Here is a 12,647-nt window from a genome sequence, read left to right as displayed (position 1 = left end):
CCTTGGTAGGGTTATCATTATGATTTTATTACTATTATGTTAATATTATTACATTATATTGTGTTAATCTCATTTAATGGATGAAGTAACTGAGTCAGACAGTTTAAGTATCTTACCTTGAATCACACAGTTGGTGAGTGTCTGAGGCAGAATTTGAATTTACATCTTCTTGATTCCATGTTCAATTCTTTATTCTCTGTACCAATTAACATTCCAGATTCATTTTATCTTTTGTGATATCTCTTTCCCCTTGTTTGGTTAAGAATTTTTTCCTCACTATATTTCTTTGTGTATTTCCATTTATTTTTATTTTTTATTTTTAAACCCTTAATTTCGGTGTATTGTCTTATAGGTGGAAGAGTGGTAAGGGTGGGCAATGGGGGTCAAGTCACTTGCCCAGGGTCACACAGCTGGGAAGTGTCTGAGGCTGGGTTTGAACCTAGGACCTCCTGTCTCTAGGCCTGACTCTCACTCCACTGAGCTACCCAGCTGCCCCACTTCCATTTATTTTTGATTTAATCTTTAGTATTGTAATCAGACATTTGTAACTTATTAGGGCATTTAGTTTAAGACTAAAACAAATGTCTTGGATAGTTTTATTGTATACTCAATTTCATTTTTCAGGTGCCTTTTTTTAGCTACGTATAGGGATATTTAAAATCTAAGGAGAACTTAGAATGAAGGGAAAAATTTCTCAGTGAGCCCAGATTTAGTTGTTTGCTGGATCAATTTGATAATTTTTATCTCCTTGACCCCAGACACAAAGAACATTGCTTATTGTCTCATGTACATTGGTTCACTAGTCCATATGAATTTTCCTAACTAAGAAAATTGAGGTGGAAAGTTGACCATTGCTGAGGATGTCTGATGAGTGGAGATAAGGCCACTTCTATGGAATAACGTGGAAGTGATGACTGGATAAGACAGAGACTTTCTGGACTGGATGATGTCTATTTTTCCAGATCTAAAAGGTCATGATTTGCTCTATGGTCATATTGTAAGACTTTTCATTTTGCCCTTATTCTTGTTCCAGCCTTGGATAAGCTCCTGCCTTTGTCTCTGTTCTCCAGGGGAGTTCACGGTGAAAGGACCACAACAACCAATTGTTGCCTTGGTGGGCAGAGAAGTCACACTCCCTTGTTATCTCCACCCCCAGTGGGATGCTACACATATGGAAGTGATATGGTTTCATGGCAATAAATCAAGTCTGGTACATCACTACAAATATGCACAAGATTATTTGAAATACCAGCATCAGGACTATCAAGGGAGGACAGAATTTCTTCGACAGAACATTTCCCATGGCAGTGTGGCCTTGAGGCTCCATCAAGTCCGTCCCTCTGATGAGGGGAAGTACCGGTGTTTCTTTGAAAGTTCCTCTTATTATCACGATGCAGAATTCCAAGTGATTGTGACAGGTGAGTGTGTACCAGGTGTTGTGGCCTCATGAGAGGCATCTCTGGGTAGGAGAGCCATGATGATATTTGCCTGAGGGGAGCAGATACAGAACTAGGCATCAGGCTAAGGGATAAAACTAGGAGAGGGTGAGGGACGTTTGATCTTATGTTATCCTGCTCAGAGTCAGGCTGATTAAAGTGGGAATATTTGAAGGGCAAAGATGAAGTTCAAGGGTCAGTGGAGTAAAGAGCAGTTCAGTGTAGAGACAAGTAGTTCTGGTGTAGTACCTGGGATGATTCAAACCTGTTTCATGGACACAGACAAAGAATATTTGTGGGGATGAAACCAAAAGTAGAGCATGGTGAGATTGTGAGACTCAGCAGTTGGTGAAATGACCCTGGAAAAGGTGGGGGAATTAGGAAATAGTTCTGCTCATAGTCATGTATATTGAACAATTCAATACCAATTAATTGAAAAAAACACTTTTAATCACCAATAAAGGAAAAATTGAAAGAACTCTTAGCCTTAAGCTATGTGTGCTTCCATGTATATGAGTATAGAATCATGATAAAAACCAGACTTTGAAGGGACCTCAAAGATCATCTAATTTAATCCTTACCTGAACAAGAATCCTCCTTATAATATCTAAAAAAGAGTCACAAACCATTTTCTGTGGAAGTTTTCCGATGAAGTTAAGCCTGTTACCTCCTGAAGCAGTTAATACATTTGGGCAGTTTTTTAAAAATAAGAATGAATTTCTACTGTTTCCTTCCTGAACCTTCCATCCATTGTATATAATTGTCCACTTTTGGATCAGTCAGAACAAGGTCAATTCCTTTTTGACTTAGTAGCCCTTCATACACTTGAAGATCAAAATCACATTTTACTCAGACCTCCTCTTCTTCTGTTTCTTCAATCTATTTTCCCAAGAAATAGAGTTCAGTACATTCATCATGCCAGTCATCCTTTCTGTGAACTTTCCTCCATTTGTTAATGTCATTTAAAAATGTGACAGAGATGGTAGGTCTAAGAAAGCAGAGTAAAGAAGCTTTTTAGCTACTGGAATCCAGAAGACCAGCCTCTCACCTGGCCTAGAAAATCTGAGAGCCCCAGGAAAGTGATGCCACTGAATGTATGAATTCAGGTTGATAAAGCAGTCTGAGTCTTTGGTGTGGAAAGAATAATGGTTAGGACAGTGTGAGTTCAGGTTGGCTAGGGGAGTGTGTGTGTGTGTGATTGGAACAGGTGGTCACATAAGGCTGATTCTTTTTCTTTCTCTGACACACTTTTAATTATTTAATAAATAATTTTAAAATAAATATAGTGTCCAGAGAATTTTTTAAACCCTTAACTTCTGTGTATTGACTCATAGATGGAAGAGTGGGGGTCAAGTGACTTGTCCAGGGTCACACAGCTGGGAAGTGTCTGAGGCTGGATTTGAACCTAGGACCTCCTGTCACACGGCCTGGCTCTCAACCTCCAGAGAATTTTAATCTTAACATTGGTCAGAAAGTAATTCCAGGGTACCACTATGCTAATATTAGGAATAAGTCCAGGCAGCATTTGACAACTCCTTTGCCTATTTCCCAGTTCTGGGGTCTTGGTTCTAAGAGGGGAGCACTTGTGGCCACAAGGGAGCAGGAGCCATAATTCTTAAATTACAGTTCCAGGAAAGGGAAGAGTTGTGGTCACTAGAAAATAAGGACTTTACCTTTCTAAGACCAGAGCTCAGGCCAGAAGAATAGGGACCACATCTCTCTCTAGATCACACTATCTTGGAAGCACCAAACTCTTATAGGTGTCAATAACTAGCTGCGAAAAAGGCAGAGTGCAAAACCCTGAAGTTTGGGGCAGGGATCACTCATCCAATTCCCTAGGTGAGCAAAGTCCAATTCAGACATGAAGTTCAAAGTTAAGAAGCAGACAGGTAAGGTGAGTAAACAGCAACAAAAAAATCTGAACACAAAGAGCTATTATGGTGACAGGAAAGCTCATAACACAAACTCAGAAGCCGAAAATGACATGAAAACATATGGATTATAGCTGAAAGAAAAATACAGATTTGACACAAGCCTAATAATTCCTAGAAGAGCTAAATAAAGAGATAGAAAAGCAAAAATTATTTAAAAAATGAGAGGTAAAGGAAGAGTTGGGAAAAGAAATGAGAGCAATGCAAGAAAATTATGAAAAAAAAAACCCTAAGAGCTTGTTCAAAGAGACACCAAAAATACTGAAGAAAAGAACTCCTTAAAGAATAGAATTAACCAAATAGAAAAAGATACAAAATTTCACTGAAGACAAGAACCTCTTAACAAGCATAAAAAGTTAATGACTTTGTGAGACATTAAGAAACAATAAAATTATCCTTTTGACTTTGTTTTATTGTTTTATATATATGTACATATACAAATATATATTAATATCAAACTATCTCATTGGGAAAAAACTACTGATCTGGAAAGTAGATAGAAATAGTTTAAGAATCATTGATCTACCTGAAAGCTACAATAAAAAAAAGATTCCAGATATCCTATTTCAAAAAATTATACAGCAGTGCTTCCCATATATCTTAGAACCAGAGGTAAAAATAGAAAGTGATAAAACCCACCAGTCACTTACTAAATGAAAGGAAAACTCCATTGGAAATGATTGCCAATTTCCAGAGTTCCAAAATCAAGGAGAAAGGAGAAGCAGTCAGAAAGAAATAATTCAAATACAATAAACCATGGTTACGATCATGCAAGATTTGGCAGATTCCACATCAAAGCAGTGAATAGCTTAGCCTAAGATATTCTAGAAGACAACCAATAAAAATCTACTCATCAAAACTGAATATAATCCTTCTGGGGAAAATGTACATTTATTAAAATAGAGGACTTTCAAGCACTCCTAGTAAATAGACTGAAGTTGAACAGAAAATCTGGCAGTAAAAGAAAACAGAAGACTTGAGAGGTATAAAAAGATAAACATGAGGAACTTAATAAGGTTAAAGTAGTTATAGTCCAAAATGGGAAGATGATACATATAACCCCCCAAACTCATTAAAACAGCTAGGAGTCTACTGAAACAGAAGGCAGGCCATGATTCTATTGTGTTGGATTAATCTAAAGAAATGGAAGACTAAGAAAGAGGGATATATTGGGAGAAGTGGGGAGGGAGAATAATATGGAAAACTATCTCACATAAAAGAGGTAAGGAAGAATTTTTACAATGTATGGGGTGGGGGAAGCAAGCAATGGTTGGCCCTCACTCTCATTAAAGAAAGAAGAATATGTGTCCATAGTAAATTTGGTATAGAAATCCATCTTATCCAATAAGAAAGTAGTAGGGGAATGGGCTAAGTGAAAGGGAGGAGAGAAAAGGAGAATAGATTAAGGGAAGCAGTGATCAGAAGCAAAACAGACTTTTGAGAAGAGACATGATGAAAAGAAGAAAAGAGTTTAAAAAGCAAACTAGGTTGAAGAGAAATAGAGTTAGCAATTTTAACTATGAATGTGAATGGGATAAATTCAGTCATAAATAGAACTGAATATCAGAGTTTATTGATATGGAAATATGTTTTACATGACTTCAAGTATAATGTATATCATATTGCTCACCTTCTCAATGGATGGGGAAGTGGCAGAAGGAAGGGAAGGAATTTAGAATTGAAAATTTAATAATGTCAAAATATATAAAAATATGGCATAATTAAACAAAAGACTCAGATAGGGCTTAACTAGGAGTCAGTAGCAGCAGATGATAAATGTTCTATTAATACCATCCAATAAGTTATTAACATTTTTGGCTTAATGATCAACTCATGTCAAGTCCACTCAAACCCTAACTGTCCAGTTGTGCCATCCTCATCATGTACTGAAACAGGTTAATAAAAAAATCCTCCAAAGTGGGTATTTACATTTATTCCTCTATTTTTAAATTGTAGAATTGTGCTATAACTTTAACCTATCAAGAACTTTTTGTGTTCTGGTTCTGATATCTTAATATGTTCACTGGTCCTGCTAGTGCCTTCTTCATTTCCCTGAAATTATTGTGTATTTCATATAGATGAATATATAATTCTCTCTCCTCTCCACAACCCTTATTATTACATAATTTTCTCGAGGTCGGGGACTATTTTGTTTTTGTCTTTATATTCCTACCATGAATTGAATTGAAAATATGTATCATCAACATAGAGGCGTGTTGTCTGTTTTTCTCATTTCATATTATCTCAATAATATTAGATAGATGTAATAAGGGGAAATAAGATGGATAAAAAAATCCTCATTGTTTCTAGGAAATAACCTTATTTTTACTTTGTTCCCATTTCCTAGCCACAGGCTCTGTCCCTCAGATATACATCAGTGGTGTTGGAAATGACTGGTTCCAGCTAATGTGCACATCCTCTGGATGGTACCCAGAACCTGAAGTGCAATGGAAGAATCAGCAGGAGGAGCCATTGTCAGGAGGCAGCGTAATCACAAAGAAAGTGAATGGGCTCTTCTCTGTTGAAACGTCAATTACAGTGTCTGCCAATTCCAAAAAGAACGTTTCTTGTGTCATTAGAAGCCCTCATCTAAGCCAAAAGATGGAAGCGAGTATTGCTTGGGCAGGTTAGTTCCTTGCTGAGCACTCGGGTTAACTTTGTGAACAGGCAGAGTAGAGGATTTAATATAAAAGCAGGGGAAAACTCCAGGATTTACAAGCCTTTTTTCCATTCTTGCCTTATCATGTCCAAAATTCTATTTTTAAGAAACATAAGATTCTTATGAATAGATAGAAGGGATTTTAAAAATCATGCAATCTAACCCTTTTAATTTATAAAATAAATGTAGATGATGTAGATGGAGAGGAGAGGATGAACCTAAACTGGATACTACCACTGGTAAATGTGTGACAACAGTGATAGCCCAGATAGGTGGCTAGGGCAAGATCAACTGAGGTTTGCCCTAGCTAGATGATATGACACCTCCCTCCTTTATAACAGTGCCCAGGCAGGATCCTTCAGGTCAATAGATAGTATCCCTTCAGGTCCCACCTGGGGTTGATTGATAGTGTATAATGGGCTCTTTTAGGTTGGTAACGGTTTGTCTCTGACTGCATATCTCCCTTCCCAGAGAAGCTATAAATAACCACTTCCAGAAGGTACTTAAATGCTTTAACTGTATTTAACAAAGACGGGTTATTGGGATTGGATAGAGGAAATTGGGAAACCCTAACTACTTGGATGATGATAAACCCTCAGATCTGTAGGCTAGTATTGAGTCAGGATGGTTAGCTCCTCTGGTCCAGCCTGACCACAGCCACACCAGAGTAGGCAAACTGCTGCTTGATGTTTCAGCTTCTTCTTCTTTGCTAGAGGATATGCCTAGACAGTCTTTGGGATAGCTACCCCTTTCCACCCTCTTCTTCTTCTCCTGCCCACTTCCTAGATCCCTCCCGGGACCTGGGAAACCTAGATAACTAAGATGATTGATTTCCTGATATCTAGGGGCAGTAGAATCAGAAGATGATGGTCTGGGTACAGGTTGATGATGTTATCAGGAACAAGACAGGAGGATCTTGCAAGGTTGAGCCCAGCAAGTCTCAATCCCCAAAAGACCAGGATCCACTGATCTCCAGTCCAAGGGAAGGAAAGGAACCCTCAGCCAGGGCTACCAGGGAATTTATACCACCCTGGGCCAACCGCTCTCTCCCCTGTCCTCACGGCCCTCTGGAAACATTCTGATATCCAACTGATCCACCTGTCAATCAACAGTGTGGATTTCTGGCTCCCAGAGATTCAATATTACACTTATCATGTCCAAAATTCTATTTTTAAGAATCATAAGATTCTTATGAATAGATAGAAGGGATTTTAAAAATCATGCAATCTAACCCTTTTATTTTATGTATGAGATAATTGAGGCTGAGTAGTAAATTGAATGTTCATAAAGAGAGTCCATAAACATTTATTAAGCACCTACTATGTGCTAGGCATTGTGCTAACTGCAAAGTAAATAACAAAGAAAGGCAAAAAACGGCCTCTCTTCTCAAGGAGCTCACATATTAACAAGGGGAGACAACATGCAAATATCTATGTACAAACAAGATATATAGTCAGTAAACTGGAGATGAATATAGAGATAAACATTGACATGAGGAGAGCTTCGTAGGTAGATTCCCCAATATGCAGGGAATCTCTCTCTTCTTTTTTTTTTTTATTTTTTTTAAACCTTTAACTTCTGTGTATTGGTACATAGGTGGAAGAGTGGTAAGGGTGGGCAATGGGGGTCAAGTGACTTGCCCAGGGTCACACAGCTGGGAAGTGTCTGAGGTCATATTTGAACCTAGGACCTCCCGTCTCTAGGCCTGGCTCTCAATCCACTGAGCTACCCAGCTGCCCCCTCTATCTCTTCTTAATACCCCTTCTTCGTCAGCCAGTTCAGGTGAGAAGAGGGGCCAAATTTTTTCTGTCTTCATGGGTCATGTGCCTTCTATCACCTGCTGGGTGAAGGGTGTCCCCCAAGAAAAAGTCACAGGTCTCTGGCATCTTTCATCTGTCTCAAACGACATCCTTCTGTCTGAAAATTCTCTTCCATCTATGTCAAAAGAAGGTAACTTCCACTTCTTGCTGTCAACCCCATTTCCCAACTAGTATGTGAAGAACTTTTTGTGCGAAGAAGAGCAACTTACTTTTTGACTTTAGGTCTGCTGCATCTGTCCTTTGAGGAAAGAGGAAGAGGGAAACTGGTGGGGAACTGTTTCAAGTCTTTGCCTACTGCTTGTCAGGGAAGTCCCTTGACCAGAGTACTAGCAAGATAAACAGGGATCATCTCCTGGGGGATGTTTGAGAATGAGGAGTTCTAAATTCTAGTTTTGTAAATAACTAGGAAATTACTGAACTGATTTAAGCTTTAGTGTCCTTCTTTGTAAAATGATGGAGCTGCACTAGATTTTCTTTAAAGTTTCTTCCGTGAGGAGTTCTAAATTCTAAATCTAAACTCTTTACATCCCTGTGATTTTGGATCTCTTATAGATCATCTTTCAACTCCCCTCCTCCACCATCCAATTCCTTAATCCTAACCCACTTAACCATCCCCCCTTAACATTTCAACCAAACATTATCCAGCCCTTCCACCATGCCATCTGACATGCCTGTTCTATAAGCAATGAATCTATCTTCATCTTAAATCTTTTCCTCTGCTTCTATCTGTGAGATATCCCTGAAGCCTGGCTTCCCCTAGTCACCATTTCCAGTGCTTGTTGCACCTTCACTCATCCTGGGCTCACTGGCTAAAATCAGTAAGTTGAATTATTCCTTGCTCCATTTTTCAGTAACCTCTTCTTTTTTTTTTTTAAATCCTTACCTTCCGTCTTGGAGTCAATACTGTGTACAGGATGTGTCAGAGGCCAGATTTGAACCTAGGACCTCCCATCTCTAGGCCTGGCTCTATATCCACTGAGCCACCCAGCTACCCTCAGTAACCTCTTTTTTTGCTCTTCATACTATTCATATCTACCACTCAATCAAAATTCTTCCTAGCTGTTTCTACACATTTCTAGGTCATTCCCCTTCTTTTATCAATGAGTTTGACACCTGCTTCATCAATTTTTCTCTCCTTCCCATATCCTACCCTCATATTAAAAGACTTTGATGTACATGTTGGCTCTTCCTCTGAATTTCTAACCACTCAGTTCCTCAAACTATTCTCTTCCCATCACCTACTCCTGCTTTCCACTTCACACACAGATAGTCATACCCTTCATCTAGCCATCAGCCACAAATATACTATCCTTATTTTCATGAGTTCTAAAACTTTCTTTCATGACCATTGTCTATTGGTTTTTCAGCTATCTCTTTGGAGCACTCTCACCATATGCTATATGTACTCCTACACATGAATTGCTGAACAAAGTGGAGGAAATAATTACATGAGAACAAAATGGATCCACTATCAATTTATATCACCTTCTGTCGACTCTTACAGATGTTAGATCCTTCTATAAATGGTTTATCATATCAGCTTACTACCCCACTCCCCATAGACTGGCTCTTCCAAACCTTTTAGTTCCTTCTTCCCCCAACTTCTCAGCTGAGATCCTTATATCATATATTACAGAAAAAAATCGAGGCCATAATTTGGGAACTCCCTTTTCTTGCCTCTTCCTCAGCTGGGGCTGACTGTCTCATAAAAAGCCCTCTGGGCTTTCACGATCAATACTACTGTAATTTTTCATGACTTCTACAATACTGCTCTGAAAGAAGGCTGGATTTTCTTCCCCACCCTGAGTGACTTCCTTAAGTTTCTCATAATTAGCCTGCTTCCTCAGTCCCTGTTTCTGGTCTTCACACATGTGATCTCTTTTCTCCCTGTTTTGGTCTGATTGATCATCTCAATAGGGTCAGCCACTGGAATGGCAACAACTTCAATGGGAAATCTGCCTCCTGCATTAGTTTCAGTTATATCAGTCTTCACCTTCTGGCTTAATTCCCAAATCCTCTGCTTTTTATTTATGGTGCAGCAGGAGGAATTATAATGGGATGTAAATCTGCACAGGACAAGGCAAACTACAGTCCCATTTATTTAAAGTTCTCTATGAATTTGGTGAGATTCTCAGAAAACCTTCCTTCTCCTTAATCTGGGAGAGATCTGCTATGGAGAAGGGGATATGAAAACACACCTTCCCCTTTCTCATTGCCACCTCTATGAGGGAACAAAGGGTATCCGGATCCAGCCAGATACAACCGCGAGACCCATGGTCAGCCACCTGAAAGAACCNCTGGGGTAAGGAATTTTCCGATGGTCTCAGGCCGTTGGTCTCGCCACGCCTATCCCGGATAAAGCTGGATAAGTTTCTATTTTCGTTTCTTGGGAAACCCTTCACTAAGTTTTGTTTCTATGGTCTCTATAAGTTTTGTTTCTATGGTCTCTATGGTTTTTAGGTTTCGTTCGTTGGTCTCTGACAAAAGGGTTCTGGGGGTCTCTAGCTATGGCTACATAGTTAGTGGTACTCCATTGATGACAAGGACCGGATAGGGGCTGTGGGTGTGATGGATAGAGAGCAGGAAGGGAAGTGGTGAAAGATTGATCAGGGGGAATATGGTAAGGAGGAGGCAGTGGTCTTGAAAGGGCCTGTAAGGTAGAAAGCTGGAAGTTACTGAAAGGCAGGATTTTTTCTGGACTGTACAGGAAGGTGTTATTCAAGAGATGGGTGGGAGAGGAGTGTTGTCTTGGGGGAAATCTGTACAAGCAAATCGCATCCTGCAGTGCACTCTGAATTTCAGGTCTTGTGCTAATGCCAGGAAAGCTAGAACTCTGTTTACCAAATGGGTGGAAGCAAACTACAATGTAACTGGGATGCTAATGATGTGTTAAGTACCCCAGAGTAACTTTAAGTCAAATTTTGCTGTTTTTTGCACAGACTAAGGGAAACAGTGATTGTGGAAATTGAGCATTATTTGAGCTAGTCCTGTGTGCCTGGGAAACTGAACCAATGTTCTTGTGGTTCAGAGAACCCAATAAAGAATGTAGGTTGTGTCTAAAGATTGATGTGAGGAGTTTTGTCATAATTATAAAGCAAAGCAACCCATATGTCTCATCTAAAATGGGCTCCATATTAATCAACTAATTATTGTTTCAATGTTCTTTTGACTGTGTACAGCTACTTGACGGTATTTGTAAGACATTTCAGCCCACTTCAATATCACTCAGATGGCTTCTGCCAAAGTATTTTCCTTCACTTCTGCCTGACGCCATTGCCTCACTCCTTTTCAAGGTGAAACTCTCTACCTGTTCAATACCATTTCATGCTGGTTCCTATAAAAGATAACATGTTTTTTTCCTCTCTACTCTGCCATTTCTTTTCAGTGTCTGCTTCTCTCCTGGTTCATTTTCTACTGCCCACAGACATGCTTATTTTCTTCATTTTCACAAAATTCTCATTTAATCCTTCTTTTCCCCACTATCTGTCATCTCACATCAATTCTGCTATTTGTAGTGAAATTCCTTAAAAAGGAAGTCTATAGTAGATGCCTTTACTTCCTTTCCTTTCCTTTTCTACCTGAGCCCTCACAATCTGATTTCTAATCTTAACATTCCACTGAAACTGCTTTCACCAAAGTTACTAGTAATCCCTGAATTGCCAAATCCAATGATCTTTTCTCAATCTTTATGCTCCTTGACGTCTCTGAAGCCTTTGACACTATTGATCACCTTCTCCCCCTTGCTGTTCTCTCCTCTCTGGACTTTTGGAATACGGCACTCTCTTGGCTTTCCTGTCTATCTCTTCTATCTACTTGTTTTTCTGTCTCCTTTGCTGAATCCTCATCTAGATCATGTTCTCTAACTTTAGATGTCTTAGGATTCTGTTCTGGGTCCTCTTCTCTTTTCTCTTTATACTACTTTACTTGATCCCATCAGATCTCATTAACTGAATTATCATCTCAGTGTTGATAATTCTCAAAACTATAGTCCTGAAAGCAACTAGGTGGCTCAGAGAATACAGAACCAGGGCTGGAGATTGGAGGACCTGGGTTCAAATCTGGATTCAGATACTTCTTAGATATGTGAAGATATACCCAGGCACCCAAGACAAACATTGCTGTGGTGCCTCAAGTTCTACTTCCTTTCCATCTCATCTCAAATGAGCCCAAAAAACTTCCATTGCCTCTCACTCTGAAATGCTCAGAATCTGAAAAGCTGGTCTTAAAAACATGGACAGTAACTGTGACCTCTTTCTTTCTAAATTAGGCTGGTTGCAGTGAGTCAGTATTCAATGTCTTCTATGTATCTGGCACTGTCATAAGCACTGAAGATACAAAGAAAGGGAATAGATAGTCCATGTTCTCAAGCACCTCACAGTTTAATAGAATTAGTTGAAAATAGCTTCTATTTTGACAAAAAAAAGAGTTTCCCCCTTCTGAGACATTACCTACACAACCTCCATTCCTGGCCCAGAAGGTTGCTTTCCCTACTGTGTTAACACCAAGAAGAGAAACTGGGCTCTGTCTGCTGGGCTCTTTGTTTCAAGCCTACTGCTTGTCAAGGAAATCCCTTGACCAGAGCACTGGCAAGATAAACAGGGATCATCTCCTGGGGGATGTTTGAGAATGAGGAGTTCTAAATTCTAGTTTTGTAACTAACTAGGAAATTACTGAACTGATCTAAGCTTTAGTGTCCTTCTCTGTAAAATGATGGAACTGCACTAGATTTTCTTTAAAGATTCTTCCACACCTAACATTACTGACTGTGTTTTGAATTTTTCAGATGCCTTGTTTCCACATA

The sequence above is a fragment of the Gracilinanus agilis genome, chromosome 6, assembly GCF_016433145.1.
Source record: "Gracilinanus agilis isolate LMUSP501 chromosome 6, AgileGrace, whole genome shotgun sequence".
In the NCBI taxonomy this organism is placed as follows: domain Eukaryota; kingdom Metazoa; phylum Chordata; class Mammalia; order Didelphimorphia; family Didelphidae; genus Gracilinanus; species Gracilinanus agilis.
Note: the sequence above shows the minus strand (reverse complement) of the source record.